Raw genomic sequence first — 16061 nt, 5'->3', positions numbered from 1 at the left:
TATTATTGTCTGACATATTATTGTGTTCTGAAGGAGCATATTATTAGTTTATTGTAGTATAGGTGGCATATTATTAGTATATCGTACTATTCTCTAATCCAAGATAATCTTAAGGTGGCACATTATTAGAGTATGGTTTTACTTTTTTGCCTAAGAATTTTCTTAAGGTGATATATTGAATAGAATTATTGTTTTGCCCAAGACTGTTTTAAAGGTGGCATATTACCAGGGTATTGTTACCATGCTGATATACAAGATCGTCTAAGGGTAGCATATGATTAGTGTATTATATTAGTGCCTGATCCAAGATATAGGGGCATATTATTGGGTTATTTTATTATTATCAGGTGAGATTCAGTAGCTCATTTGTAAGGCATTGTGCTTCTAACTCCAACGACCCGGGTTCGAATCCGGCTGTGACAGATAATTATTTTCTTTAGTTACATTAAGGTAGCATATTATTAGAGTTTTGTATCATTGTGTTATCAAATATGACCTTAAGGTGGTATATTATTAACATGCTGTACTATTCACATACCCAAGATATTCTTAAGGTGGCATATTATTAGAGTATTGTATTATTGTCTTATCCAAGATGATCTTAAGGGGCATATTATTAGTTTGTTGCAATATTGTCTGATCCAAGATGTTTTTAAGAGGCATATTATTAATATATTGTATTATTCTCTTATCTAAGATGTTCTTAAGGGGCATATTATTAGTTTGTTGTAATATTGTCTGATCCAAGACGTTTTTAAGAGGCATATTATTATTATATTGTATTATTCTCTTATCCAAGATGTTCTTAAGGGGCATATTATTAGTTTGTTGTAATATTGTCTGATCCAAGATCTTCTTAAGAGGTATATTATTAATATATTGTATTATTACCTTATGCAAGATGTTCTTATGATGGTTTATTAATATAGTATTGTGTAGTTTTCTTTTTTCCAAGAATGTTCTTAAGGTGGCACATATTCATTTCAATCCTAATATTGATCGATCCCGATGACCTTTGCAGTATTCCGCCTTCGCCTATTGACTGCTCTGTTTGTTAAACCTATTAGTTCCAAAGCAGTATCCTCTCTAACTCTACTTATCAATCTATAATAGATAAGTAAATGGACATATAAGTTACGGTTTGATATATTGCGATATTAGCTGACAGCGGGCCATATTAGCTGATAGAATAGATATATCTATATAAGCGGATGGAGTCCGTAAAGAAAGCCAGTATTTACCCCAGCAGAGCGGTCCCTCCCCGTCTTCTTGTATCCCTCAGCCCTCGGCTTCCCGGCCATTATTTTAACCAGGTGACCTGAATCTCTTCCGTATTATGTGGTAAGAGAAGCATATTTTTATCTATTGTTTATATTTAGATTTAAGTCTTTATATATGGTGATAAATCTATTGATTATAAATAAACTAGAGGTAAAAAAAAATAAATAAAAAAGGAGGTAGAAAAAAAAGAAGAAAGTCAGTTTTGAAGTTGCCATCAGGTTTTGTCTATCGTGGGGCCTTTACCTTTATCTCATTCGGATCGTAATAAGTCGTGCCAAAACCCACGATCGTAAGATACAGAAGAAACGGTGGAAATGATATATATATTTTGTTTGTCTTTGAACCCTTTTATTCATTTTTTCTTTATTGTTGTGCGAACAAACAGGGTTGAATCACGGCTGCGTAGAATAAATAATTCCGCATTATGTATAATTAGCCGGATTCGACCTCGGGTACTTGCTGTTAGTAGTACAGTGCCCCTCACCACTGAGCCACCCCGCTGCAGAAAATTGAACAAAGTAACCAATATTAATACATGTAATAATTAGTAAGTAAATGGAAAACCTTAAGTAAAATAGCTTGAGAGCTTAATCAGCTTCTGTCAACGTAAAAGGGTTCTGTTAACCAACCTCAAATCGACCTGTCTCTTTGTAGGAAAGCTTAACTAAAAGAAACACTGGCTGGGATCGAAAAATTTATTTGTAAAGTAAATACAACCAAATACATAAATTAAATTAAAAACAAGAAGCTCCTTCGATTTTAGAATCAAAAAAATTATGTTAACTATTATTATATAAAAAAATCAAAGACTAAAAATTACAATTAAAAAACAAAACAAAAATTACTAGTAACAATTTTTTTTGCGAATTGATGAACTCCGATGGGTCGGGGCCCTGAAGTCCGTTCCGAAAGGTTGGAGACAATAGTGTCAATCCACATCGGTGGGTCCACACGTCGAAGTAGCTTCCCGATAACTCACGCAGCAGATCTGGTGACGAGTAAAGCAACTGGGCGACTGCACTGTCCCAAGTCGGCTTGGCTGTATCTAGGCTACTGAACTTAACCCACAACTTGTTTTGTTGTGGCAAATAATCCCACTGGCCCGTATCTCAACCACCAATACACACACACCTATAATTCTCTTAATTTAAAACAAAACATACTTATAATGTAATTAAATCTATTTATTTCCTCTTTAAAATATTTTTACATTTTAATTAATATAACAGGTATAATATTATTCCTTCCTCTTTAAAATATTCAAGGAGTCAGAAGAGAGGAGATATCTTTCCTTTCTTAAGTTTTAACAGGGATTTCTGAATGGACTGTGAAGTAAGCAGAAATAATTGAAACTATAATTGTCAATGCTCCTTTAATCAACCCTTCAAGATCACTTTGTATTTTTTTTGTTCAATAATTGTAATTTCGGTATTATACTAGATCCATTTAAAGAACAGACTTAATGGTGAACCAGTATCCTAGCAGCCATCTTGTTTCTACAGCAATCGTGATGCGTTTATTTTCTTTTTTTTTTTTATTGCGTGACTATGATTGCGTACTTCCGCCAAATTCAATTCAACTCATGTTAGACCCGTCTCACTTTCACTATGCAACTTTCGTTAAAGAAAACTTCTACTCTCGCGCCTCAGGGCGAAAATAGTTAATTAAGGACAGATAGGAATCAGAATAACTGTTATCCCAGTAGATCCGGGCCTTATTAAGATGTACGTACACTATCAATTTTCAGTAATTTTTTCTCATAAAGCCTCGAATATTAAGAATAAAATACGCTTTGGCAATCGAAAGAACAAACTATTTTTTCTTTTGTTTTTATACACAATTAAAGTTAAAGGTAATTTTTTGTCTCTTAATCGAATTTTGATACCTTGCCTGATTGAAGAACAGGTATAAGTGTGCACTCATACCTTACCTGCCAGTTTGTAAAATATTACCTCCTCAAAGTCATATCCTTAAAATGAGTTTATTCGGCCTGAAAGATACTTAAATTTGAGTATTAAGTGTAATATAAGTTAAATAGATATATACTGCCGCCTGATATATATCTAAGATGTGATAATGTAATAACGACTCATGCATTCAACTTCAATTATACTTTAGTTTCACTTGATTGTTTTATTTTCCCATGTTTCACAGTGTAACGAAAAATAAACTATATATATTATTAGATATATAAAATAGTAACGCGAGGTAAGGAGCTCAGTTATAAATGAAGCTTTATTATTTCTTAGAGATTGGGATAGGAAAGATTAATGGAAATTTTTACCGTCAAAAAATGGGATGAAGCCACTGCAGCCCAAATATGTGTGACGGTCTGAAAACTCCCAAATAAATCTCACAAACCTATTCTTAAGATGCTTTAATTTTCCTTCAGGTTCATCAGTGAGTCCATAATACACTTGGCAACCATACTCCAAGTAACTGATGGGTTACTAAAGGCAAATATTTGAGGAATTTATGGAACTGTTTGATGATAATAAGACATTTCAGATACGTTATTACTCCACGATAGACTATTCCTAAGTTTTTAACTGAGTTTTGAAGTTGAATAGGATTGAAAAACAAGGGAGAAAACCTGACTACTTTTGTTTATATTCAACTTTTAATCCGCAGAATAATTAACAAATAATTTGAAAAATTAAAATCGCATAAATCCAATAAATAGTATATTTATTTTGATCAACAAACGCAATTGTAGAATTGAAAACAAGATAAGATGGCATTTTCGAAATCTGAAATTTTGAAACTATCAATGGTTGAAGAACCTACAACACTAACAAGAGTTCTATGATATATAACTAAGATTGCCACCCGTCCAAGATTTTTCAAGACAAACCCGATTTTCTTAGGCTTTCGAGAACGCACATCCAATGTTGGTTTAGTTTAGAGATAGCAAATTTTTTTTAGGTTTTTGAAAGACAATTTGATTGTCTATAAAGTTTTACTTTAAATGTATGAAACGTATTCCATATTAGTCGATATATAATCCGATATATAATAACATATATCTAGCCTGGATAATCTATATACATAAAATACGTAACTTATATCTAATCTATAAGATATAAAACGTATATCGAACCTATAACATATCTAATCAACAAGATATATAACATATAACTAATCTATTAGATATATAACACATATATAATCCATACCACAAGTTCTGGAGCCCTCCTGGGATCCACCCAGCCTCATAAAGTGGGTTATCTTTAATTGGGAAAAAAATCTGGCTGTTGAGCGCGATCTTGAAAAATTACCTCTTAATTGTGTATAAAAGCAGTAATACCTTACTAAGTGCTGAGCCCATAATCTATCATGAATGGTATTATTATAAGATATATAGCCGACATGTCACTAAGGTAGAGATTAGGATTGTGATGGGGGGAGATTGGAAAAATCCACACTTTTATGGGATCATTAGGAACGTACGAGTATATCCAAGTTACAAAATTAATTACAGAAAAAAAATGTATTTCTTTTTTGAGTCTTTCTTTTATAAAAAATAATTTGATAGTTTAAAAAGCTGAACAATGCATAAAACTTTACATTTCAAAATTAGCGAATGTACAACAAACAATTTTTGAGCTGGACTACGCACCAAGAAGAGGTAAGTCGTGTGAATAGACACACCAAATAGGTTTTGCTTTAAGTTTATATGTAATATTTCAACGAGTTTATAATGTGGATTAAGTATTAAACCTAAGTATCGGCAGTAACAAAACACAAAGGAATCATCCTGTCATTGAGGTGCTATGGAAGGAATCCAGATTTTAGATTGTTTGACAAGTAATAGATACGCTAGGATTGCCGAAATACATAACACATTGTACAAAAAGTTAAGCAGCTATTTTTTCATTCCATAATTTCTATTAAATCATAGACAAGTGTTCGCCGGCAGAAAATACATCTTGGGAAGACGTGCTATATTAAAAGAGACATTCCCTGCCAACGTTATGTTTTTGTGAAAAGAATTCTCTAGAAATGTGAACGTTTTAATGGAATGGTGGAAAACTCAGCTCCTCGGTTCCACTTTAGCAAGGCCACATTGACTGCGGACAAAGAAAACGTGATGTACCTCCAGCCGATGTCTCAGTCTAGGCATATCCAACGTGACCATTCAAATCGTCTCACCCTATCTCTTTCCAACAACAAATCCACATCTTTTTATTCTTTTACTTTAATGAATCTATACAGTCGTTACAGGAATAGAACGGATGTGTGTAGTTGAAATGCTGTTATAAGATTTAAGATTATTCCTGAGAATAATCTTCTAATAGTTCCTGAGGATATAAATAAAGTAACTCGATACATAAACGATTATCCAAATGAATATAAGAATAATTAAAGAAAATTATAACACGGCAAAGAAATTCTAGCTGTCGCTTTTTTATATCTTTCAAGTGTAAGCAACTCCATGTCTGCCTATCTTGAGCGATGCCTTTCCAGTTTATTACGCTGTGCCGCATCCTTCTTGATCCTGTCCCCACCCCTCTGAATTTCGGCCTCCCTCTTGATCTTGTTCATATTACTGTCGTTCATAGATAGGAAGAGAAAGCCTGATTGGTGGCTACTTACCACAAGTATTGTAACTTGCTGCTTCTTAGCTTTAATATCAAGCATTGAGTGTAGCATTTCTGATATTATTTTGCCTTCCTAATTCAAATCCCTCGTACTCTGAGAAAAAATTATAAACTTGTTTAATCTTCTTCTCAAGGGTGGCAGTAAGAGGCTACGACTTACAACCATACATTACTAGGGGTTTTATAATTGCATTGTACATCCATATTTCAGCTTTAATCAGAGTTTCTAACCTTAGGATATGAGCTACTGAAAAGATAGCTATATTCACACTTAAAATCTTTCAGAAAGGTTTGATTTCTTGTTCTTATGTTATCTTTTTGATGATTATTACGAATTACAATCATATAGTTTGATTTATTTGTAAGCCGTGGAAGATATCGGTGCTATTGGTGAACAGACCGAAACATTACGTCTACTGTACCAGTCCATGGAAGTCCCCCAGATATGCGAGGTATTTCTAGGTGTACTCCTCCTAGCTCCCTGCAGCATTTCCACATTGAACTCTCGAATGCCAAGTATGTCTGTTTCTCTCTCCAAGTAGAAGGACAAAAATGGAATTGTGCTCTAAATGATTCTTTTTATAGTATTCATTTTTAGACTATCACAAGTGAATCCATGTGGTAAAAAAGAGGCACCTACCGTAAATTGTGCAATGTAAACTATGGACAGTATAACGGAATGAAACTGTAAGTCTATAAGAGATTGTGTTCAAAAAGACTTCTAAAATATGGACTAAGCCTTAATATTAATACTTGTAAATGGATTAAATCGCAAAATCCGATGTTCTTCGTCTTCGAAAATCCTTTCCTACGACAGTTTCCGCGATATCTCCTTTGATATCATCACATTAATTCTAAAAAAATTCTTTAGAACCCAAATTACCACATCATTTTCGAGCTAAATCAAGAGGTCACTTAACCATGAGATATTGGATCACAAGGTGTCATACTTCGTTTGTATAAATTTTAATTCATTTGATTAGAAAAATTCTTTACAAATAAACATTAACGTATATGAGCTGGTATGACCAGTTATGATGCTCGGATGCAATAATGAAAGCTCTAAACATTTGTTTCAATCGATCGAATAAATAGTTATCACTTTCTATTAGCCAGAGGAAGGAAAAATAGCACATTATAACGATTTTGTTGAAATTACGTAAACATGTAATTTATTAGTTCATTAAAAGTTTTCTGGTGCTAAGTTTCCCCTAGTTTTTTTCTATTTACAACTCAAGTTTGAAAGAACAACAGTATAACATCCTGGATATTGATGGGATATTTCCACTACATGTATTAATTATGCACAGCTTTAAGTTGAAACAATAGGATGGTCAAGTGAAGATTTATTGAGCAGGCCATGGGGCAAATCGGTCTGTAGAGCAAAAGAGTTCAAGTTTTTTTTTTTTATAATATATTTATATTTATTTACAACTATATAAAAATACATACAACAAATTAATTAGCAGTAGGTGATATACTGACATGGTACAAACATGTGGGGAATCTACCCATTGAAAGAACTCCAATTAGTTCAAGTTAAGATAAAAAAGTTTAATCTATTTCTTTTCTGAGTAATTCTATGACGAGGCGAATAAAGTTTGGGGACCGTTGTACTAAACTATACAAACAACTCAAACGTCCCTCACCTAGTTTACGGAATAAATAACTCCACTTGACAGAAATTGCCCCGTTCTGAAACGTCTGTTATGTGCAGAGAGAGATCAAATCTTTGGACGTGTATCAACAACGCCATCTCAAAAAAATTACAAGGAGATTAGGCATAAACTAAAGAGTTAATGAGTTAATTTTAAATAAACTTCTGTAAATTGCTTCTCGTGATTACTAATGAAACAAATGAGACCATAATCGAGCCGAAGAACACGAATATGTTTACCATCACATTTATGAATTTGCAATCAGCACAATTTTTGAATAACGTTTTTAAAAGAATCATACGCCTAAAACGTAATATACTGATTATCCTACCAAAATAATGATCAATGTAAGAATGATTTTTCGTAATTTGGTAAAGTAGATGAGAGAAGTTAGAGTTCTTCAAACTTTCGAATGATATACAGTCAACAACTGGTGGCACACTGCAAGCGCCCACGATTATATAACCGAAATCAATTACCAAATGTCAAGGTATAATCGATAATCAAATCGAAATCTTTAATGACACTGATTTATTGGTAATCTAGATTGACTCAACAATCTATTGATGATAATCCCTAAGAGAAGTAACCGGCAAGGTAACATTCTTAGAATTCAAAGCGTTTAACTGCTCATTTTCGAAATATATAAAGATTAGTAGGTAGCTAGTAATAGAATTTATACTAGACCATATTTATTAAATTATTTATACATCATTCTTTATATTTCCTCTAAATTGTATGCATGCGCAAGCAAAAGTAGTGGACAAAATCTATCGACAAAATTTTGTACCAAACTACACAATCTCTAAAAATGTTATCAAATTCAGATTTTTTATTTTCACTTGGGCATAAAAGATTTGATCGAACGGGCTGAACACAAATTTGACTAAAGAAAGGGACAGACACGATAACCGAATTACCTCGGAATTTTAATCGTAACATACTATTAAAATTTTTGTTTCTTGGGACATAAATGTTTTCCATTACTCGCTTGAATACAATGCTTCCCTCACTACTACATAAATGTTTTCCATTAATTATTATTATTATTTTCATTTTTTCTTTTTCTCAAATTATATTTCCAGTATAAGCCAATTGTTAATTTCATTAATTCTATAAATATCATTGTTATTTTCTCTTTCATTATATAGCTATTGATGTTTATTACTTATAATTGTTATGATTAAAGCAATGTCAATAGTTAGAGGCGTCTTGTATGAGACTACACCCCCCCCCAACTGTTTAAAAAAAAATTAGCAAAGTGTTCCAATAACCATGTAAAGCCAACCTAGTAATAAAGGAATTTATAAAAAAATAAAAGGTTAATAAAAAAAAATTCCTATATGGTTACTTGGGAATCGATCTTATAACTTTTCTCTAAATGGAACACCGAAAAACCAGGGCCTTCTTTAAGGAAAAGGAGGCCCCGGGCACTTAATGATAAGGGCCCTTCAGATTATAGATAGCGTTCTTGAAATTATTTTATGAACTTCGGGTTATAAACAGTACGCTAATTAAAATCATTAATTAATTCAATTAATTGAAAAAGAGTTGAAAAATAATTTTTTATTTTATATTAAAAAAAAATTGCAAGAGGCAATTTTCTTGATTTTGATTAGCAAAATAATGAATATCTTCATAGTCTATTACTTAGGTATATCAACATCGACTGTTCGATCTTCCTAGTAAATGAATATATAAATAAATACGATTATAATTTATTATATAATATTTATAATTATAATAAATACATAAATATGATTATCACTAGGGATGGGATTGCTATATGATAAAAAAGTCAAAATAAAATAAAAAGTATATGTTTTTATGAATGAATAAATAACAAAAACATAGAAATATCTAATATATAAAAAAAAAAAATTAAAATAGTGGAATTCAACTAATAAAAGTCTAAAAATAAACAAAATGCTGTAGTCAACTATTTAATTTGTTTAAAGAAAAAATTATAAATAAATATATTGGAAGAAGATAGTTGACAGTATGCGGTAGATTGTAGGGCGGTAGTCCGGGTGACGGTCAATAAAGCTATCACAACAGTAAAAGAAAACTATTTATTGTTAATCAACGTTTCGCCAAACTTTGCACGGCTTCCTCAGGGCTGTCAGATTAAAACAGAGCGGACAAACTGAGTTAAAACAGCCCTAACAAGAGTTATTATTAACAGCGAGTACACATGTGTCATCGGCAAAAGTGGTGAGGATAGTGTTAGGATTTGTTGGGATGACAGCTGTATAGACGATGTAGAGGATGGGACCGAAGATACTACCTTGAGGAACACCAGCGGACTGAGAAATAAATCTTAAAGGAATAAATAATCTTGTAAATAAAAAAGATATGGTGGTGGGTTCAAAACAGCTATTTTCTGTTTGTTTCAAAACAATGGACAGTACACATAAGACATAATTTGTTAGTAGCACGTAATAGTTTTAATAGAAAAAATAGCATATGGTGTGTTTAATCTTAAATAAATCTACAGAATAAAGTTTTTAATTATATATTGAGGGGGTTACTTCAACGAATCAAAAAACATATTTGTTAATATCTATCAGGAGAGTAAAGATTTGCTCACCAATGAAAGAGAAAATGCTAGCCATAGTGTGCTCTGAGTTCCTGCTACAGGCACATACTTGAAAAACTATTATTAATAGATAATAATTAATAACTAATAGTTGTTAGGATAGTACTTATCTTAATTCACTTTCAAGAGTGTAACGCCTATTTTTTTTTTTTTTATTCTACGATTCCGATTTAGAGCAACGATTCTGAAGTTGAGATATCTTAATGAACGTATTACTACTAATGAATGCAGTTAAAAATTAAATTCATCTCACCTAAAAATTTGAGGTTATATGTTTCAAGATACGTAGAATCAAAATATTAAATAGATGTTCTTTCCAACATAAATATATATATGTATATATAATTAATTAATGTATATTGTCTGTGATATGTGAAGTCCGTGACTGAAAAATTAAAAATTTTCGATCAGATATTAGTTCTTAAGACGATGGGAGTTTGGAATGGGTCAAATTTTAATTATTTTAATCAATAATTGAAATATAATCAATAATAATAAATATTTCATGAGTCAAGAGGAGATGCTCAATTAAAAAAAAAAATAATATAAACAGTTTAAAAAAAATGTCTTCATGATTTGGAAGGAATTGATAATTAAAATTTACTAACTTCTGATGACAATAGTAGTTGTACTATTTGCGACGAAAACCCAAGAAAAGTTGGGAAAACATCGATATTTACGCGACGCTCTAAAAAATGCATTTCACATTTTTAAAAAAAAGGACCTTAATGTTCCCTATGTAACCGATCTAGCCCGAACCAGATATCACTCCTTCCATTATAAACTCTCTAACTACTCAAACCCCCTAGTTTCTAATCTTGCATCCTCTTCCATTCCTGACAATCTTCCGAGGCGCCTGAAAAGAAAATGGCCACGAGACCAGTTAATGTAAAATGTCATTAGAGTGCTACCAATGGGTAGTTTCTCTTCACGCCTGTAACACTCCAATTTAACTTAGATCAGATTTACTAAATGTATTATAATGTACAGTTGTAAATAACAATAAATAAATTTAAAAAATTTTTTTTTTAAAAATCCATACCAAATCAACAAAATGTCAAACTCAATAAAATAATACTCGGTGTACACACTAGGTACAGGTTTGTGAACTTCTAGATAAGTTTACTATAATTTTATTTTCCTCACATCACCAAAAAACAAAAATTGCAGTTTATTTGAGTATAACTTTGGTGACAAATGTCCATGAAATGTCTTTTGTGCCATAAATAATTGAACAATCCTGTATAAGGAAAAAACGAGAGGCATAAAATGTGATATTGGTACCTATCTAATCTTTGTCTTCCCAGTAATGGGTACATGCTTAGTGAAAAAATATGCATAATTTACTAATAATATGCGTAGTGTAATGAAAATAAAACAGTAATTTATTTGTGACTATTCATATAAAAGATAAACACTCAGTTTCTTACGGTACACCATCAATGTATAATAAGACTCCTAGATCTTGTTTTCTCTCGCCGTTTTGAAGTGACACTTCAGAACTGTTAGCAAAACAATATTCTACATACACATATATGACTCCATGCTCTAGACGATTGATAAATATGACAGCTTCCGTAAAATATTTTGTATCAATAATGAATTTATATCATACTAATGCAGGAAATAATTTTGATGAATAGAATTGTATAAAAATAGAATTTGGCAGTAATTAAAATAATATTAGCGTAAGGAAAGTGAATGAATATTATTTTTTGCAAACAATAGTTAAAATACTTCTACGTTTTGTACGGATTGGTTTTTTTTTTGGGGGGGGGGGTTGGCCAAGACTCCCATTGGAGTCCTATACTGCCTAACCATGGTTGGGGGTCAAAGTTCTTCATTTTGTGGGACCGCCACTCAATGAAAAAAGTCAACGTCTCAGGCCGGATTCAAACCGGCACCGCCAATAGACATCAAATTGGTTAGACTGAGTCTTAACCACTGAGCTACGGGCGGCCCGTACAGATTGGTTGACTCGTGTCCAAGTTATCACTATTTTTGTGATTTTCGAAAAACAATTTGCTTTTTAAATACCAGGTGAAAGTTATGCACAAAAAATTTGTATTTCTCTAATGCTATAGAAATTCCTATTTTAGAGCCTCTCGAGGTCCACCTTTTATCCATATAACGAATATAAATTTTGTTCCTGTCAAGATTAGAACAGTTTAACGAAACCATAATGCAATCGGGAAAGATCGTGTGGTATCGGCTTTTCCCGTTCGAATCGGATACCAATTTTTCTCAAATATCTTTACACACATGCTCAGACACACGCGCACACAATTTTACTAAACTTGGTTATTGGAACTCCTTGGAACTTGTATTTTCGTTGAAAATTACACGCAATACTTTCCCTTACTATAGATTTTAGACATAGGTAAATGAAAGTAAAAAATATATAATTTTCTTATATTCGTATTAAAATACGTGCAAAATTTGTCTTCCTTTTTATTGTTTCTATTTTTTATTCATTTTTCCATGACGTTTCGAGGTCCATATCCCATCTTCAGGATTACTTATAATATTAATAATTTGTTTTTATAATATAGAAATAATATATTACTACTCAAACATAAGGCTTTTTTTATATATAACAATTTTTTTTTTTATGTATGTAACAAATACCTTTTTTCAAGTATCCTTGTTAATTACAACCATGTACAATTAGTCTTAATTTTGCGTGGAGACATTCTCTTTACACTATTCCAAAAATAGTGGAGAAGGGAACAATACATCCCTAGTTAAGTAATAGTGCAAATGGTATAAACAGAATAGATGTAAATAATCCATAATTAGTATGGATGGGATATAGTAGGAAAATGTGATTTATTGTGCGTAAAAAAAATTTAAAAAAAAAATTTAATTTTATAATAATTTTGATAAAGAAATTGTTAGTATAGGTATAGGTATAAGTAATCCTGAACAAGTGTAAATGACCCCTAAACATCGAGGTAAAATGAATAAAAAATATAGAAAGTAAAAGTAAAGAAAACTTTCTATGTTCAATGAAAATTATTAATATATTATATCAATAAAAATTAGTTATAAAAGTTTATAAGAAGTACAAAGAAGTAGTTTAGAGCAGCGGTTCTTTAAGTCGATGCCGAGGCATACTGAAGTGCACCAAATGTGTACGTTAGAGGTGCCCCCAGAGAATACCACTTTCTCAAAGTATTAAAGAACAAATATTAAAAAAAAAAATGTATTTGTTTTTTTTCTTATTTTCTTAAACGCTCATCAGGTCTAAAGATAATTGTGGCGACATTTTTATATATATATTTTTTAAGGGTTCGATAAGGGTGCCACGAAATTGAAAGATATTACAATCTGCCACACAGTTGTGGGCAATAGGTAATAATGATGAACGATCACATTGACACTAAGACAAAAAAAATCTCTCTTAAAATATATACAAACAGAAGAATAAACAAAATGAGCATAATCAAACTGTGTATGGAAAAAAAAAAATAACAAAGATAAAATAATATAATCTCTAGTCACATTTACACTCTTATATACAATATTTACACAATCGACCTGAGGATCCCTGAGCCCACTCTATCCCCCACATTAGATGTAGGTAGAGCAGAGCTCAAAAGATCCCAGCGCATCTCTCTCGCCGCATCACTGGTAGTAAGCCAGTGAAGGCTGATCCACGAAATTAGTTTAGAACAACATGCGTGCCGCGAAATATTTTTAGCCCAAAAAAGGTTCCTTGGTGGACAATGTTTGGGAACTAATGGTTGAGAGAGAATTTCGCAACACTTCGCTTCATAAGTATAGAACCTGTCGTTTAGAAACAGACGAATAATGACTGCGTAGGTGTGTGTGCATATTTGTAAGTAGGTAACTGCATTTAGGACTGTGTAGCAATACATATCTTTGTGCATTGGTCTTAAAGATATTTTTTACATTAACAAATTTGATAGTTTAATGATACATGACACTTAATTAGTATTTAATATATAATATCCTCATGAAATATTATTTAAAAATCCTGACGGTAGAGAATAATTATGGATTTAGTTGAGTAACAGATGTGTGTTTTAAACAAAACTACCTAGATTTTTAATTTTTTTTTTTATCAAGAAAGATGATTTGTTTATGTATACAATATTACTATTTAAACAATAAGCTTTTTTTTATAAATAATAAATATATTTTTCTAAATATCTTTGTCAATTGCATCCATACCATTTATATCTAGTCATATTTATAATTTTATATGGAGACATTCTGATTTTTCTGGGAGAAAAAAATTGATGAATATAAAAAAAAAAAGAATAAAATTTGAGTAAGCGATGTGTATTTAAACTAGACTAAACAAGATAGAAGCAAACAGAAAATAATTCAAGCATAATAATATTTCCACTTCATTCAAGCATAATAATATTTCCACTTCATTCAAGCATAATAATATTTCCACTTCATTCAAGAAAGCAAATCCATTGACAGCAACACTCAGAATGGTTCAGTTCACTCAACCTACACTGCCAATATACATACAAAAAACACAGACCAAGAATAATACCAGATGGATTATAATAAGAAATACTAGATAATTATAAGTAGTATTATATACTAGACATAATTATCTAATATTATTTTCGTATATAAATATAATTTATATTGTACAATCAATAATTAATTACATTAATTATTATATTTACATTTGTTTTCGTATATCTTGTATTTGTATAACTAAATATGAAAAAACGAAAGTAAATTAATTTAATCAAGCAGTAGATACCAAAACTTTAATTCGTTTCTGGTAACATTACCACACTATTGGAAGATGTTTCGAAAAAAAAGATACATTAATTTATTGGATTATTACACAACTTTCACACATTAGTAATTACGAATATCAACATGAAACAATTAGGCGGCAAAAAAACATGGAAATTCTTTTCCTTTATTTTTTTTTTTTAGCTTGTACTACTATATATTTTAACGTCAAATATATTTTTGTAAGGCAATACTGGTATCAGTAATCGATGCAGAGAATAAAAAACGAACTGAGGCATCAATATAAATTAGATGATTTACCTAGTACTGATATTCTTGCCGGTCTCATAGCGACGAAATAGTTAAGTAACACAAATACTGAGGGGAAAGGGTAGTAAATAGTGATAAAATTATGAATAAAAGAAGTACCGAATAAAAAACAAATAAAAACCATTACATCTAAAACATATTGTTTTGAAGGAATGACAGGTACATGATATGAAATTGCAAATGAATGTTATATCAAAGTCTGATATTTGTATTGTTTACACTTATTATCCATAGTTGAGATGCAAAAGAAAAATGTTAAATGATTAAAGTTAAAATTTTAAGAATACCTTTATAAGAAGTTGAGAAAGAGAGAAGATGAGAGCCATCCAGCTGAAGGACGACACAGAGCTGACATTGTCAAGGACACAAACAATATAACAATAACAAGAAAGCAGACGATATGTACACACTACAAGAAGAGAAGCGATCACAGATTGAGGATAGTGAAGCGACACGGCGACTGCTGCTTCAGGCCGGGACTAGTTCGATCCCGTCCCACTCACAGCTGTCAGTGCTTCGATCGGCTAAGTTCGGCCATCTTCGGGGGACCATCAGCTGATACTGCCGCCCGCCTCGTTTCAAATGGAACCAAATGATCCGTAGAATTGATAGTCCAAGAACACGCGAAAAAAAAAATAAGTTAATTCTTCCTAATTTTATATTATTTTAATGAAAACTATATACAGTTACTAGGAAAAATTGATGACTATCAACCATAGTTGGGACTGAATAAAGCCACTGTATGAGGTAAATCATTACCGCTGTTTTTTTCATTTGGAGATCTTTAACTCCCTACAACCCTAAAAAATAAAATACAACCTCATTTAAAGATGAGTAAATTTTCTAAAATATGAAATTAAA

General features: G+C 31.4%; 1 protein-coding gene across 4 annotated transcripts in view; it reads right to left on the bottom strand.

Moving 5' to 3' along the window:
- LOC106687803 (alpha-1,6-mannosyl-glycoprotein 2-beta-N-acetylglucosaminyltransferase) overlaps positions 1-15675 on the bottom strand; it is a 226440-nt gene extending 210765 nt beyond the window's left edge. For all 4 annotated transcript variants that reach the window (XM_067053366.1, XM_067053365.1, XM_067053368.1 and 1 more), the window contains exon 1: positions 15488-15675. The gene's annotated coding sequence lies outside the window, so the exon portion shown is untranslated. The remainder of the gene's footprint in view (positions 1-15487) is intronic.
- Between the last annotated feature and the right edge of the window lie 386 nt (positions 15676-16061).

Source organism: Halyomorpha halys, unplaced genomic scaffold, assembly GCF_000696795.3.
Source record: "Halyomorpha halys isolate HHAL.00 unplaced genomic scaffold, Hhal_1.1 Scaffold1014.1, whole genome shotgun sequence".
NCBI lineage: Eukaryota > Metazoa > Arthropoda > Insecta > Hemiptera > Pentatomidae > Halyomorpha > Halyomorpha halys.
Note: the sequence above shows the minus strand (reverse complement) of the source record. Positions and strands in the feature narration are given on the sequence as shown.